The sequence below is a fragment of the Bufo gargarizans genome, chromosome 5 (assembly GCF_014858855.1).
Source record: "Bufo gargarizans isolate SCDJY-AF-19 chromosome 5, ASM1485885v1, whole genome shotgun sequence".
In the NCBI taxonomy this organism is placed as follows: domain Eukaryota; kingdom Metazoa; phylum Chordata; class Amphibia; order Anura; family Bufonidae; genus Bufo; species Bufo gargarizans.
The window spans coordinates 299,563,494-299,581,545 of NC_058084.1; positions in this window are offsets into that span (position 1 = coordinate 299,563,494).

Sequence of the window (18,052 nt, forward strand, 5' to 3'; positions counted from 1 at the left end):
TCACTGGGAAAAATAAATAATTGAAATGGGTATATATTAGTTTTTTGGTAAGTTGCCTAATAATTATGCACAGTAATAGTCACCTGCACACACAGATATCCCCCTAAAATAGCTAAAACTAAAAACAAACTAAAAACTACTTCCAAAAATATTCAGCTTTTTGGGTTCATTGAGAACATGGTTGTTGTTCAATAATAAAATTAATCCTCAAAAATACAACTTGCCTAATAATTCTGCACTCCCTGTATGTTAAACTTGAATTTAATGCTTGCAGATCTGGAAAATACAGTTTTTTGGAAAAAAAAATTGTGTGTTTTTCAAACCACAGAAAATTATGGGTGTATTTCTACCTTAAATTGCACACTAACTAATACAGATGTTGTAGTTTGCCCCAAAAATATTGTGATTTGCAATGTCCCAAAAGCTCAGATGCAGTGCTGGTGCACTGAGCTTGCATAAAATGGCCGCCGCCGCAACCCAACTAACAGAAAAATAAAAATTGTTTTTTTTTGTCAATGGCCTCAGGGCAGAGTAAAACGATTGTGTCCTGCACCCACACAACTTTTTCTAGGTAGATCGCTGAGTTAGATTCTCTCCTATTCTCTCCCTCAAATCACAAGTCCAGCAGCATCTTCTCCCTACTCTTGTAACAGCAGAGTGATGTGCAGCGCTATGTGACTAAAGCTTATATAGAGCCTGGGTCACATGCTGCTCTGGTCAATCACAGCCATGCCATTAGTAGGCATGGCTGTGATGGCTTCTTGGGGCAAGTACTATGACGCTTGTTGATTGGCTGCTCTGCAGCCTTTCAAAAAGAGCCAAGGAAGCGCCGAACACCAAACCCGAACTTTTACGGAAATGTTTGTGTCCGGGGTCCAAAAATCCTAACGTAAAGAACTCAACCCTAGTCTTAATCAATATTTTGTGGAAGCAGGTATCTCGTAGGCCTCACTCAGTATTTTGTGGAAGTAGAAATATCATTCCCCTTAGGCCTCATGCACACGGACGTTTTTTTTCACGGTCCGCAAAACAGGGTTCCGTTGGTCCGTGATCCGTGACCGTTTTTCCGTCCGTGGGTCTTCCTTGATTTTTGGAGGATCCACGGACATGAAAAAAAAGTCATTTTGGTGTCCGCCTGGCCGTGCGGAGCCAAACGGATCCGTCCTGAATTACAATGCAAGTCAATGGGGACGGATCCGTTTGATGTTGACACAATATGGTGCCATTTCAAACGGATCCGTCCCCATTGACTTTCAATGTAAAGTCTGGAGTTCTGTTATACCATCGGATTGGAGTTTTCTCCAATCCGATGGTATATTTTAACTTGTAGCGTCCCCATCACCATGGGAACGCCTCTATGTTAGAATATACTGTCGGATATGAGCTACATCGTGAAACTCATTTCCGACAGTATATTCTAACACAGAGGCGTTCCCATGGTGATGGAGACGCTTCAGGTTAGAATATACAAAAAAACTGTGTACATGACTGTCCCCTGCTGCCTGGCAGGTGCTGCCAGGCAGCAGGGGGCAGACCCCCCCCCCCTGTTTTTAACTCATTGGTGGCCAGTAGGCCCCCCCTCCCCTGTTGTTAACTCGTTGGTGGCCAGTGTGCGCACCCCCCTCCCTCCCTCCCTCCCTCTATTGTAATAATAGCATTGGGGCCAGTGTGCGCGCCCCCCCAACCCCCCCCCCCTCCCTCCCTCTATTGTAATAATAGCATTGGGGCCAGTGTGCGCGCCCCCCCAACCCCCCCCCCTCCCTCCCTCTATTGTAATAATAGCATTGGGGCCAGTGTGCGCGCCCCCCCAACCCCCCCCCCCCTCCCTCTATTGTAATAATAGCATTGGGGCCAGTGTGCGCGCCCCCCCAACCCCCCCCCCCCCCCTCCCTCCCTCTATTGTAATAATAGCATTGGGGCCAGTGTGCCCCCCCCCCTCCCCCGATCATCGGTGGCAGCGGAGTAGAAGATTCATACTTACCTGGCTGCTGCGATCTCTGTGTCCGGCCGGGAGCTCCTCCTACTGGTAAGTGACAGGTCTGTGCGGCGCATTGCTGTCACTTACCAGTAGGAGGAGCTCCCGGCCGGACGCAGACATCGCAGCAGCCAGCAGCCAGGTAAGTATGAAAATCTTCTACTCCGCTGCCACCGATGATGATTACAATAGAGGGAGGGAGGGGGGGGGGGTGCGCACACTGGCCCCAATGTATTAAAACAATAGAGGGAGGGAGGGGGGGTTGGGGGGGGGGCGCGCACACTGGCCCCAATGTATTAAAACAATAGAGGGAGGGGGGGTTGGGGGGGGCGCGCGCACACTGGCCCCAATGTATTAAAACAATAGAGGGAGGGAGGGGGGGTTGGGGGGGCGCGCGCACACTGGCCCCAATGTATTAAAACAATAGAGGGAGGGAGGGGGGTGCGCACACTGGCCACCAACGAGTTAACAACAGGGGAGGGGGGGGGCCGCACAATGATATTCAAACTGGGGAGGGGGGGGTCTGCCCCCTGCTGCCTGGCAGCCCTGATCTCTTACAGGGGGATATGATGGGGTTAATTGTACTATCATATCCCCCTGTAAGAGATCGGGTGCTGCCAGGCAGCAGGGGGCAGTCTTGTACACAGTTTGTAGTGTATTCTAACTAGAAGCGTCCCATCACCATGGGAACGCCTCTGTGTTAGAATATACTGTCGGATCTGAGTTTTCACGAAGTGAAAACTCAGCTCTGAAAAAGCTTTTATGCAGACGGATCTTCGGATCCGTCTGTATGAAACTAACCTACGGCCACGGATCACGGACACGGATGCCAATCTTGTGTGCATCCGTGTTCTTTCACGGACCCATTGACTTGAATGGGCCCGTGAACCGTTGGCCGTGAAAAAAATAGGACAGGTCATATTTTTTTCACGGCCAGGAAACACGGCTCACGGATGCGGCTGCCAAACGGTGCATTTTCCGATTTTTCCACGGACCCATTGAAAGTCAATGGGTCCGTGAAAAAAAACGGAAAACGGCACAACGGCCACGGATGCACACAACGGTCGTGTGCATGAGGCCTTAATCAGTATTTTGTGGAAACAGGTATATCGCAGGCCTAAATCAATATTTTGTGGAAACAGGAATATAAAATGCCTCAATCAGTATTTTGTGGAAGCAGGTATCTCGCAGGCCTCAATCAATATTTGGCCGTAGCAGGTATATCAATCCACTTAATCAGTATTTTTTGGAAGCAGGTATATATCAAAGGCCTCAATCAATATTTGATGGAAACAGGTATATCAAACCCCTTAATCAGTATTTTGTAGAATCAGGTATATCGTGGGCCTCAATCAATATTTTGTGGAAGCTGGTATATCAAATCCTTTAATCAATATTTTGTGGAAGCAAGTATCTCATAGGTCTCAATAAGAATTTTGTGGAAGCAGGTGTATCAATCCCCTTAATTAGTATTTTGTGAAAGCATGTATATTGCAGGCCTCAATCAATATTTGGTGGAAACAGGTACAGTCATGGCCGTAAATGTTGTCACCCCTGACAATTTTCAAGAAAAGTATTTTCAAGAAGTATTTCTCACAGAAAAGTATTGCAGTAACACATGTTTGCTATACACATGTTTATTCCCTTTGTGTGTATTGGAACAAAACCAAAATAGGGAGGGAAAAGCAAATTGGACATAATGTCACACCAAACTCCAAAAATGGGCTGGACAACATTATTGGCACCCTTTCAAAACTGTGGATTAATAAGATTGTTTCAAGCATGTGATGCTCTTTTAAAATCACCTGGGGCAAGTAACATGTGTGGACAATATAAAAATCACACATGAAAGCAGAGAAAATGGAGAAAAGTTCACTTAGTCTTTGCATTGTGTGTCTGTGTGTGCCACACTAAGCATGGACAACAGAAAGAGGAGAAGAGAACTGTCTGAGGACTTGAGAACCAAAATTGTGGAAAAATATCAACAATCTCAAGGTTACAAGTCCATCTCCAGAGATCTAGATTTGCCTTTGTCCACAGTGAGCAAAATTATCAAGAAGTTTGCAACCCATGGCACTGTAGCTAATCTTCCTGGGCTTGAACGGAAGAGAAAAATTAAAGAAAGGTGTCAACGCAGCGTAGTCCGGATGGTGGATAAGCAGCCCCAAACAAGTTCCAAAGATATTCAAAAATTTCAGGGGCGCTAACATTTGCGGCCATGACTGTATATCAAACCCCTTAATCAACATTTGGTGGAAGCAGTTATATCAATCCCCTTTATGAGTATTTTGTGAAAGCAGGCATATTGCATGCCTCAATCAATATTTGGATGAAACAGGTATATCTAACCCCTTAATCAGTATTTTGTGGAAGCAGGTATATTGCAAGCCTCAATTAATATTTGGTGGAAACAGAACTATAAAACCCATTAACCACCTCAGCTCCCCTAGCTTAAACACCCTTAATGACCAGACCACTTTTTACAATTCTGCACTACACTATTCTTCACCGTTTATTGCTCGGTCATGCAACTTACCACCCAAATGAATTTTACCTCCTTTTCTTCTCACTAATAGAGCTTTCATTTGGTGGTATTTCATTGCTGCTGACATTTTTACTTTTTTTGCTATTAATCAAAATTTCCCGAAATTATTTGCAAAAAAATGAAATTTTTCACTTTCAGTTGTAATTATTATTTTTTTTTTAACGACATCTATATATACACATTTTTCTCTAAATTTATGGTTCCAAAATGGTTTGGGTAAAAGTTATAGCGTTTACAAACTATGGTACAAAAATGTGAATTTCCGCTTTTTGAAGCAGCTCTGACTTTCTGAGCACCTGTCATGTTTCCTGAGGTTCTACAATGCCCAGACAGTAGAAAAACCCCATAAATAACCCCATTTCGGAAAGTAGACACCCTAAGGTATTCGCTGATGGGCATAGTGAGTTCATAGAACTTTTTATTTTTGTCACAAGTTAGCGGAAAATGATGATTTTAATTTTTTAATTTTTTCCTTACAAAGTCTCATATTCCACTAACTTGTGACAAAAAATAAAAATGTCCATGAACTCACTATGCCCATCACGAAATACCTTGGGGTGTCTTCTTTCCAAAATGGGGTCACTTGTGGGGTAGTTATACTGCCATGGTATTTTAGAGGCCCTAATGTGTGAGAAGTAGTTTGAAATCAAAATGTGTAAAAAATGCCCTGTGAAATCCTAAAGGTTCTCTTTGGAATGTGTGCCCCTTTGCCCACCTAGGCTGCAAAAGAGTGTCACACATGTGGTATCGCCGTACTCAGGAGAAGTTGGGAAATGTGTTTTGGGGTGTCTTTGTACATATACCCATGCTGGGTGAGAGAAATATCTCGGCAAAAGACAACTTTTCCTCTTTTTTTTATACAAAGTTGGCATTTGACCAAGATATTTATCTCACCCAGCAGGGGTACCGTATTTTTCGCCCTATAAGACGCACCGGCCCATAAGACGCACCTAGGTTTTTAAGGAGGAAAATAAAAATAAAAAATTTGAACCAAAAGGTGTGCCTAATGGTGTTATGTGGGATCTGGGGATGGCACTGTTATGGGGGGTCGGTGGATGGCATTGTTATGGGGGTCTGTGGATGGCACGGTTATGGGGATCTGTGGATGGCACTGTTATGGGGATCTGTGGATGGCACTGTTATGGGGGGTCGGTGGATGGCACGGTTATGGGGGTCTGTGGATGGCACGGTTATGGGGGTCTGTGGATGGCACGGTTATGGGGATCTGTGGATGGCACTGTTATGGGGGGTCCGTGGATGGCACTGTTATGGAGGTCCGTTGATGGCATTGTTATAGGGGTCCGTGGATGGCATTGTTATGGGGGTCTGTGGATGGCACAGTTATGGGGATCTGTGGATGGCACGGTTATGGGGGGCACTGTGGATGGCACTGTTATTGGGGACTGTGGATGGCACTGTTATGGGGGCACTGTGGATGGCACTGTTATTGGGGACTGTGGATGGCACTGTTATGGGGGATCTGTTGATGACACATAAATAGCATTTTACGCTATGTGTCATCCACAGACCCCCATAACAGTGCCATCCACAAATCCCCATAACAGTACTATCCATAGAATGACCTCCAATAGGGAGGAGGGGCCGGCGTCTAGCTCTGTAATTACAGCGGGCCCGGTGCAGTCACTGTATTCTGCTACACCGGGCCCGCTCACTGTAGGAATCCTAACAGCAGACAATGCTGTATGCTGATTAAGGTACCGTAACAGTAGTCTTTTATGCAGCATGTACTTACGATACTAACTTTCCGGCAGGAGGCTGAGCTGGCGGGCGGGCGCTGAAAACGTAACTCACTATGTCACGCGCTGGCTCTCCCTTCTTCATTCATAAAGTGGGCGGAGCCGGCACGTGACATAGCGAGTTACGTTGTCAGCGCCCGCCCGCCAGCTCAGCCTCCTGCCTGCTGGCTGCCGGAAAGTTAGTATCGTAAGTACAGGCTGCATAAAAGACTACTGTTAGCATTGCCTGCAGTTAGGATTCCTACAGTGAGCGGGCCCGGTGTAGCAGAATACAGTGACTGCACCGGGCCCGCTGTAGTTACAGAGCTGGATGCTGGCCCCTCCTCCCTCATGCATGCCTACTAATACACCCGCCACCGTGCTGCGCAGCATACAAACTGAAGTATTCGCCACATAAGACGCACTGCCCCCCCCCTAATTTTTTGGGGGAAAAAGTGCGTCTTATAGGGCGAAAAATACGGTATATGTAAAATGACACCCCAAAACACATTGCCCAACTTCTCCTGAGTACGGCGATACCACATGTGTGACACTTTTTTGCAGCCTAGATGCGCAAAGGTGCCCAAATTCCATTTAGGAGGGCATTTTTAGACATTTGGATCCCAGACTTCTTTTCACGCTTTAGGGCCCCTAAAATGCCAGGGCAGTATCAATACCCCACACGTGACCCCATTTTGGAAAGAAGACACCCCAAGGTATTCAATGAGGGGCATGGCGAGTTCATAGAAAAAAAAAAATTGGCACAAGTTAGCAGAAATTGATTATTATTTTTTTCTCACAGTCTCCATTTCTGCTAACTTGGGACAAAAATGTCAATCTTTCATGGACTCAATATAGCCCTCAGCCAATACCTTGGGGTGTCTTGTTTCCAAATTTGGGTCATTTGTGGGGAGTTTGTACTGCCCTGGCATTTGAGGGTCTCCGCAATCATTACATGTATGGCCAGCATTAGGAGTTTCTGCTATTCTCCTTATATTGAGCATACAGGCAATGAGATTTTTTTTTTCCGTTCAGCCTCTGGGCTGAAAGAAAAAATGAACGGCACATATTTCTTTATTCGCATTGATCAATATTAATGAAAAAATCTCTGCCAAAAAAAGAAAAGGAGGGGAAAGGCGTCTGCCAGGACATAGGAGCTCCACCCAACATCCATACCCACTTAGCTTGTATGCCCTGGCAAACCCGATTTCTCCATTCACATCAATCGATGTGGATGAATAAATCATTGCCGGGATTTTTATTTATTTTTTTATATGCAAAAGTTTGCCAAAGCATATGAACACCGCCGCCCCCTCAGCTTATATGCCTAGGCAAACGTATCTTTTACTGCAGAGGAGAAATCTCGTCTTGCAGCGCCGCATACACTGACTTTTGTGTAATCTGACAGCAGCGCAATGCTTCTTTTAGAATGCACATCAGTGCTGCAGCTAGTCGATTGGTTGGTCCACCTGGAAGGTAAAAAAAACAAAACAAAAAAGAAAAAACCAGGCCGCAACGCAATTCATTTATTAACTTTATAATATCATTTGAATGGAACATATAAACTTTTTTTAACTTTTTGAACAGAACCTTAACTTTTTTGCTTACCTGTGTAATGTTTTTTTTTTTTTTTTTTACCTTTATAGGACGAACCTCTATTCCCCATGGGACAATGTGCAAAGCGCAAATTGCCCAGAGATGTGGCAAAGTACATTATGCACTTTGTCCCAGGTGAAAGGAGAGGTTTGCAGCAGCTCTGTGTGAATGGGCCCTAGTAGTCCTGTGTGCCTGTCCTGTGAGATGCAATCCCTATGCTGAGTGTACCTGTGTGTGGTACTTCTGGAAACACTCCCCTAAGCATAGGGCAGGGTGGTCAGGGCAGTCAGGACAGAAATAGCGGGTGTCACTCCTTATTCCACTCCTGCTACAGACACAACATCTTTTTCGGGGTGACGGTTGGGTTGAGGCACCAGCAGCACCACCAGACATTGGGGAAATGTCACTCGTGTAGACAGCTCACTACAGTGGTGGATGGGGCCACGGAACCTCCTGGATACAGGAGGTTCTCGATGATCTCTTCCTGAAATTTGAGGAAGGATCCTGTTCTCCCAGCCTTACTGTAGAGAACAAAACTATTATATACAGCCAATTAAATAAAATCTACAGACACCTTCTTATACCAGCGTCTGGTGCGTCGGGAAGCTAAATAAGGAGCCAACATCTGGTCATTGAAGTCCACCCCTCCCATGAGCGAATTATAGTCGTGGACACAGAGGGGCTTTTCAATGACACTGGTTGTTCAATTTGTATTGTCGTGTCTGCGTGACTGGAGGAGAGCATGTAAACGTCACGCTTGTCTCTCCATTTCACCGTGAGTAGTTCTTCATTACACAAGGCAGCCCTCTCCCCCCTTGCAAGACGGGTGGTAACGAGCCGTTGGGGGAAGCCCCGGCGACTAGGTCGCGCGGTGCCACAGCAGCCAATCCGTTTTAGGATCAAATGCCTGAAGAGGGGCACACTTGTGTAGAAATTGTCCAGATAAAGATGGTACCATTTACCAAATAAGGGTGACACCAAGTCCCAGACTGTCTTCCCACTGCTCCCCAGGCAGTTAAGGCAACCGACCAGCTCCAGGGTCTGATCTTTACCCTTATAGATCCGAAATTTGTGGGTATAGCCTGTGGCCCTTTCACAGAGCTTATACAATTTGACCCCATACCGGGCGCGCTTGCTTGGGATGTATTGTTTGAAGCGAAGGCGCCCGGTAAAATGTATAAGGGACTCGTCTACGCAGATATTCTGCTCAGGGGTATACAAATCTGCAAATTTGTTGTTGAAGTGGTCGATGAGGGGCCGAATTTTGTGGAGCTGGTCAAAACCTGGGTGGCCTCTGGGACGGGAGGTGGTGTTGTTGCTAAAGTGCAGGAAACGCAGGATGGCCTCAAATCGTGCCCTGGACAGAGCAGCAGAGAACATGGGCATGTGTTGAATTGGGTTCGTGGACCAATATAATAAGCAATTCATGCTTTTTGGTTAGACCCATGTTGAGGAGAAGGCCCAGAAAATGTTTTAATTCGGAAACTTGGACGGGTTTCCACCGGAAAGGCTGGGCATAATAGCTTCCTGGGTTGGCGGCTATAAATTGAGTGGAATACCGATTTGTTTCCGCCACGACTATGTCCAAGAGCTCCGCAGTCAAGAACAGCTAAAAAAATCTGAGTGCCGAACGATCTGAGCTGTCTCAACCCAAACTCCAGACTGGGCGGTGAAAGGGGGAACTAATGGTGCGGCTGAAGTTGGGGACTGCCAATCAGGGTTTGCCAGCACCTCAGGGAATCTAGGGGCTCTACGGGCCTGTCTGTGCGGTGGCTGCGACAGGGTAACTATTGCACGTGCCACCATACCAGCTTCAACTGCCCTTCTGGTGCTCACCACTTCCCCATGTTGTATGGCAGTGCTGGTACTAGGTCCAGGGTTGGCTGCACTGCTGGTGTATGCCTCACCACGTAATCCGACAGTGCCAGCCCCACTCTGCTGCCCTTGAAGCGGATCCTGCACAACCTGTGGTCTAGCAACACAGGGCCGGGTACGCCTGGTGGTATCAGGGACCTCAACCTCCTCATCCGAACTTTGGGTCAGACTGCCACTGCTTTCTACAGGTTCATATTCTGGCCCGCTGGATTCAGTCAGATGAGGGTTCCTTTTCCTCATCCGACTGGGTCAGAAGCCTGTAGGCCTCTTTAGAAGAATACCCCTTGTTTGACATCTGGACTACTAAATTTAGGGGGTATTCCCTGAGACTACCCAAGAAAAAAAGCAAGCCTGTCTTACAAATGGGAAGCTAGCGAAGTACCGGAGGCCTCTGCGATTGATAAAAAATATCAAGACTGATTTTATTTTTTATCGCCGCAGCGCTTGTAAAGTGATTGTGCAGTGATAAAAAAAATAAAAAATTGTCACTGCGGCGGGGTGGGCGTGGGTGAACGCACGTGTGGGCGACCGATCAGGCCTGATCGGGCAAACACTGCGTTTTGGGTGGAGGGCGAACTAAGGTGACACTAATACTATTATAGATCTGACTGTGATCAGTTTTGATCACTTACAGATACTATAAAAGTACAAATGCTGATTAGCGGTACGCTAATCAGCAAATCAGTGACTGCAGTGCGGTGGGCTGGGCGCTAAACGATCACTAACTATCTAACCAAGGGGCCTAAACTATCCTAAAACCTATCAGTCAATACCAGTGAAAAAAAAAGTGACAGTTTACACTGATCACTTTTTTCCCTTTTCACTAGGTGATTGACAGGGGCGATCAAGGGGTTAATTGGGGTGATCTGAAGCTAAGTGTAGTGTTTCGTGTGTACTCACTGTGATGTCTGCTCCTCTGCTGGAACCAACCGACCAAAAGGACCAGCAGAGGAGCAGAGAAGCCATTTAACACCTTATATTTATAAATATAAGGTGTTATATGGCCTGTGATTCGTTTTTTTGAAAATCATCAGCCTGCCAGCCACTATCATGGCTGGCAGGCTGATGATGTAATACCCCTCTAACTTTTGCAGGCCCACGATGCACATGCGCGGGCCGTCTCGCGAGATAACACGCCAATGTGTGACTCTGCCAGAGACAGCCGCCTCCGGACCGCGATCCTGCGTTAGGCGGTCCGGAGGCGGTTAATCGGAAGCAGGTATATTGCCGGCCTAAATCAATATCTGGTAGAAACAGGTATCTAAATACCCTTAATCAGTATTTTGTGGAAGCAGGTATATCAAACCCCTTAATCAGTATTTTGCGGAAGCAGGTATATCGTAGCCCTCAATCAGTATCTTGTGGAAGCAGGTATATCAATCCCATTAATCAATATTTTTGGGAAGCAGATATCTCGCAGGCCTCAATCAATAGTTGGTGGAAGCAGGTATACATATATAGCTGAGTTATCATAGCAGAATCGCACACAACTGCTGCAAAATACAAATGCGCTATATACTTTCTATGTTAGAAAGTATATTATAATTATATTACACCCCTCAATCAGTTTTTTTGGGAGCAACAGGTATATCACAACCGTTGCAATTAGTTGTTCCAATATCGCTTGTCTCTCTATATAGCTGCGTTATCATAGCAGAACCACACACAACTGCTGCACAATTCAAATGCACTTTATACTTTCTATGTTAGATAGTATATTATATTTATATCACACCCCTCAATCTGTTTTTTGGGGGGGCAACAGGTATTTCATACCCATTGAAACTAGTTTTTTGGGGGGGGGCAACACGTATTTCATACCCATTGAAACTAGTTGTTCCAATAGCATTTGTTCCTCTGTATAACTGCTGCATCACCGCACACAACTGCTGCACAATACAAATGCACTATAATATACTTTTTATGTTTGAAAGTATATTATAAGTATATCACACCCCTTAGTGTAGCACACCTATCGATAGCACACCTATACCAGTCCTTAAAAGGACTTTTGTGGCCCTATTAGCTAGTGTTTTGTGTCCCTAATAGCCTGTCACTGTTCCACAAAGCAACCTCTCTCTACCCTGGGAAAACACAGAAAGTAAAATGGCTGCCAGATAGGGTTCTGTGATATGGTGGGGGTGTGTCCATGTGCTGAAACGTCTCAATTGTCTGTCTTATCCCACTTGATGGATGTGACATGGGTCAAATTTTGGCGCAATGCAAAGAAATATGGCGCAGACGGACATTGCCATAGGTTTTTGGCGAATTGCGAATGCGCAAAGTTCGACGCGAAACCACCGCCGCGTGAACTGCAAAGCCATCTCTACCTGTGAGGCCTGCAATATATCAGCCAGCCATGGGTGGGACTCTAAGCCTCCTCACTCCTCCCATTGTATGTGTGGTTAGTCACAGCTGCGCAGTGAGCCGGACCGTACACTGCTGTCATTTGCCCACTGGCTCCTGGTATTAACCATACGGTACAGGTAGGTTTAGCGTTAGGTCCCGTGCCACTTGAGAAACCCTGGCGTGGTGTGCGGGCTCAGGTGTGTCCTTAATATAAGAATATACTGGCTAATGTCTAATTTTAAACATCTGTGTGAGGGTTAGTCAAATGTTACTGTTTGTATCCCCCATAGTAGTGCACCTAATCTTATAACTATGTATTCTATGTATAATTCTACATCCAGACATTTTAACATCTGGTGTAGGATGTCTCTGTGGCACTTGTGGTCTGCTGCGGGCATCCTCCATTTTATGCATTTTGCTGGGGATTGCCCTTAGCAACAGACCACAAGTGAGGTATCTGCTCTCCCGAGCATACATGCGCAACTGCATTTGGGGTTGAGCAATTCCTGCCTTTTGAGACCATGGATTTAAATCGTACCAAAGCAAACTCCTTATGCGTGTTACTGCAAGGCACAGTGTTCTACACCACTATAAAGGCTCCGAGCAGCCAGGAAATAACCATTTTTTAAAGTAATTTGCTGCAAATATATTCGGATCTAACCAAAATTTTCCCAAAAAATTCAGCAAACTGGCAAATCAAATTTTTTTAAAATTTGCTCATCTCTAATATTCTTTAATGACATCTACCAGTAATCAGCATGATTTTAAGTTTCATTGCTTTTTATCATTTTATGGCACAAAATTGATTGATAAAGCCTCGACAGTAAACCTTTTTATAAAAGAACAGTTCATAAAACTCTAATATTATTGTCAATTAATGCATTTTAAAATGACTTCAGATGTGCTAGCAAATGCACCATTACATCTATCAAATATTGTCTGAGCAACTTTATTATTGGCTTGTCAAGGAAAACTTTTTTCTGTATTATATACAAAAATCTTAAAAACATGGGCAATCCAATTGGAAGCATTCTCTCTGCAAGCAATTTCCTGCGTGAAAGGGCAGCCAATTAATTATATTAACCACTGAAGAACAGAAGTAGTACAGGCTAAAACAAATGTTAGCTTACACATCACAGTGAGCAGTTTGCTTTTAATAAGAGGTTTATCAGGCAGAAATAAGTGCACACAGAATATAATTATTTATTGAAGAAAACAGCTGGCAAAATAGTAAATTTGGCAAGCCATTTTGCATCCACTTTAATAACTGTAGGAACATCAAATATGGTAATGAAAATGGCATTTCTGTATTTGAGCATCTTAAAATTAATGTACTACTCCCATGGGATTATAGCCCCATAAAGTCATGGCAATAAAGAGCCAAACTAGCACCACACCATATTACTGCTACTTGGAGCTAGAAGATCCTAAAATTTGCTCCAGGTATCCTTTCACTGCCATCTTATAGCTTATGCTAGTTTTACTAGACTTATTCCATCACACATACTGTGTCAGTCTCATCAGTCCTTTCAACTTCAGCCATGATTTAACAATAATGACTAGATGTGTGGTGGCTCACCTAACAAGATGCTGTGGAACAAGGTGCTCTGTTATAAAGGTTTCCACTAAAAAAACTAATTTAAAAAGTGACAACAATTGATTGGATTAACAGGCACTCATACATCCAGGGCTGTATCTAGGATATTGATATGGGTTAGTGCAAATATTGTAGCGGTGGAGAGGTATAATTGTGAGAACTGGTTTTGTGATGACTATCTTAATACTTGACAAGCTTCTATTGATGTGGTTGAAAATATAAATATTAATACATGAAGCTCTTAATCATGAATAAGCATTTATTTATAATATAACAAAATGTAGATTAGACTAAAACTAAATGACTTTGAAAGAAAATGTCTTCTCCAGCGATTGTGCAATTAAACTTGTGCCAGAATATAAAAATATTAAAACCTAGAAAATAAAAAAGGTGATAAGAAAAATATAAAAATAGAAACATTTATGAGCATAAATAAATTGTTGATGAGTCTTAAAGAATCATTTTTTTCTTAGTGCTGATATAAAGATGATCTAAAGAACCATATAATGATGATATAAAAAATGATAATAGTAATAGGTGATGGTGTCCTTTTAGTTTTTACTTTTTGTTGACTTGAATCAATTCATTTGTAAATTGCAATATTGTTGCTGAGCTCAGTAATTATTTCAATACTGTGTAAGTAGCTAGATTACCGTATTGGTGTTGGTGCTGAGTGCTGTAGGTGCTTACACCGGACGTATCTCTCCCTTCAGTCCGCGGTGTGGTAATGGTTTCCTGATGTTGGCGTCCCACGTGTTGATGCGCTTCACCACTGTGTTTAGGGGTTGCTGGAATCTCACCCCAGCTGGTTGTTCGCCTACTTATTTCTGCTTTCGGCATATTTATTACAAAACGCAGTTTCTTTAGATTGCTTTCATATAATACCCAAACGCGTTTCAGAGCCTACACACTCCTTCCTCAGTGGTACATGAATGAAATCTGGGCTGGAGGTCATTAAAATCTGGTTCCATCAGGTGGGAATCCTTTTAGTGAGATTACTTGGAAAATCTGGGATGGATCAGTAGTTGTTGTTTTCCATTGTACTTCTTATAGAGACAATGTGTGGAGTATACATAAATTGCATCTAAAAATTAAACAGTATATGATGGGTTTAATGTTGTATATAGGGTGACCCATATGTTATGTAAGGTAATGGATGTGATATGCCATGTCTTTTGATTACATGTGAAATCTTTATTTGAGGTTTTGATGTGTTTTTTTGTTTGTATTTATCAATTAGGGAATATTTTCTTTCCTACTCCTAAACATGCAAACATTGTTAGATACATGTTGTATTTTTTTACCTTATCTGGCAAACTATATGTGGCATCTGTAGTTTTTAATCTATGTTTAATCTATTTTTTGTATTTGATAATTCTAAGAGTAGATTTTTATTTTTCATTTATTTTATTCTTTTTCAGGTGTGAAATTGTGGATGAATTGGGGTGGTGGCCTCCCACGGAGGAGAGATTGAGGTGCTGGTAGAACAGCCTGACCTTGATGTCTCGTGCATGAAGGGCACCCACCCCAGGTCTACAAAAAGTTGAAGAGCTCCATTTCTATGTTAAGTACATCTGAGATTAATGTATCGAATTAAAATATTCTCCTTGATTCTATTCTTGACATCTGAGCAATGCGATTGTCTCCCCTCCTCTGTTTTCTACCTTTTCTAGAGCTGCGAATGTGATTATTGATGGATCTTTGTTATGACATTCTTTAAAGTGTTTTGATAGAGAATGTTGTTCAAAACCTTTTCTTATATTGTTAACCACTTCAGCCCCGCTAGGTGAAACCCCCTTCATGACCAGAGCACTTTTTACACTTCGGCACTACACTCCTTTCACCGTTTATCGCTCGGTCATGCAACTTACCACCCAAATGAATTTTACCTCCTTTTCTTCTCACTAATAGAGCTTTCATTTGGTGGTATTTTATTGCTGCTGACATTTTTACTTTTTTTGTTATTAATCAAAATGTAACGATTTTTTTGCAAAAAAATGACATTTTTCACTTTCAGCTGTAAAATTTTGCAAAAAAAACGACATCCATATATAAATTTTTCGCCAAATTTATTGTTCTACATGTCTTTGATAAAAAAAAATGTTTGGGCAAAAACAAAATGGTTTGGGTAAAAGTTATAGCGTTTACACACTATGGTACAAAAATGTGAATTTCCGCTTTTTGAAACAGCTCTGATTTTCTGAGCACCTGTCATGTTTCCTGAGGTTCTACAATGCCCAAACAGTAGAAAAACCCCACAAATGACCCCATTTCGGAAAGTAGACACCCTAAGGTATTCGCTGATGGGCATAGTGAGTTCATAGAACTTTTTATTTTTTGTCACAAGTTAGCGGAAAATGATGATGATTTTTATTTTTATTTTTTTTCTTACAAAGTCTCATATTCCACTAACTTGCGACAAAAAATAAAAAATTCTAGGAACTCACCATGCCGCTCACAGAATACCTTGGGGTGTCTTCTTTCCAAAATGGGGTCACTTGTGGGGTAGTTATACTGCCCTGGCAATTTAGGGGCCCATATGTGTGAGAAGTACCTTGCAATCAAAATGTGTAAAAAATGGCCTGCGAAATCCGAAAGGTGCACTTTGGAATATGTGCCCCTTTGCCCACCTTGGCAGCAAAAAAGTGTCACACATCTGGTATCGCCGTACTCAGGAGAAGTTGGGGAATGTGTTTTGGGGTGTCATTTTACATATACCCATGCTGGGTGAGAGAAATATCTTGGCAAAAGACAACTTTGCCCATTTTTTTATACAAAGTTGGCATTTGACCAAGATATTTTTTTCACCCAGCATGGATATATGTAAAATGACATGCCAAAACACATTCCCCAACTTCTCCTGAGTACGGCAATACCAGATGTGTCACACTTTTTTGCTGCCAAGGTGGGCAAAGGGGCACATATTCCAAAGTGCACCTTTCGGATTTTGCAGGCCATTTTTTACACATTTTGATTGCAAGGTACTTCTCACACATTTGGGCCCCTAAATTGCCAGGGCAGTATAACTACGCCACAAGTGACCCCATTTTGGAAAGAAGACACCCCAAGGTATTCCGTGAGGGGCACTGCGAGTTCCTAGAATTTTTTTTTTTTTGTCACAAGTTAGCGGAAAATGATGATTTTTTTTTTTCTCTTTTTTTCTTACAAAGTCTCATATTCCACTAACTTGCGACAAAAATTAAAAAATTCTAGGAACTCGCCATGCCCCTCACGGAATACCTTGGGGTGTCTTCTTTCCAAAATGGGGTCACTTGTGGGGTAGTTATACTGCCCTGGCAATTTAGGGGCCCAAATGTGTGAGAAGTACTTTGCAATCAAAATGTGTAAAAAATGGCCTGCGAAATCCGAAAGGTGCACTTTGGAATATGTGCCCCTTTGCCCACCTTGGCTGCAAAAAAGTGTCACACATCTGGTATCGCCGTACTCAGGAGAAGTTGGGGAATGTGTTTTGGGGTGTCATTTTACATATACCCATGCTGGGTGAGAGAAATATCCTGGCAAAAGACAACTTTTCCAATTTTTTTATACAAAGTTGGCATTTAATCAAGATGTTTATCTCACCCAGCATGGGTATATGTAAAATGACACCCCAAAACACATTCCCCAGCTTCTCCTGAGTACGGCGATACCAGATGTGTGACACTTTTTTGCAGCCTAGATGCGCAAAGGTGCCCAAATTCCTTTTAGGAGGGCATTTTTAGACATTTGGATCCCAGACTTCTTCTCACGCTTTAGGGCCCCTAAAAAGCCAGGGCAGTATAAATACCCCTCATATGACCCCACTTTGGAAAGAAGACACCCCAAGGTATCAAATGAGGGGCCTGGCAAGTTCATATAATTTTTTTTTTTTCGCATAAGTTAGCGGAAATTTTTTATTTTTATTTTTTTTCTCACAAAGTCTCACTTTCCGCTAACTTAGGACAAAAATTTAAATCTTTCATGGACTCAATATGCCCCTCAGCAAATACCTTGGGGTGTCTTCTTTCCAAAATGGGGTCAGTTGTGGGGTGTTTGTACTGCCCTGGCATTTGAGGGTCTCTGCAATCATTACATGTATGGCCAGCATTAGGAGTTTCTGCTATTCTCCTTATATTGAGCATACAGGTAATGAGATTTTTTTTTCCGTTCAGCCTCTGGGCTGAAAGAAAAAAATGAACGGCACAGATTTCTTCATTCGCATCGATCAATGTGGATGAAAAAATCTCTGCCAAAAAAAAAAGAAATGGAGGGGAAAGGCGTCTGCCAGGACATAGGAGCTCCGCCCTACATCCATACACACTTAGCTCGTATGCCCTGGCAAACCAGATTTCTCCATTCACATCAATCGATGTGGATGAATAAATCATTGCCGGGATTTT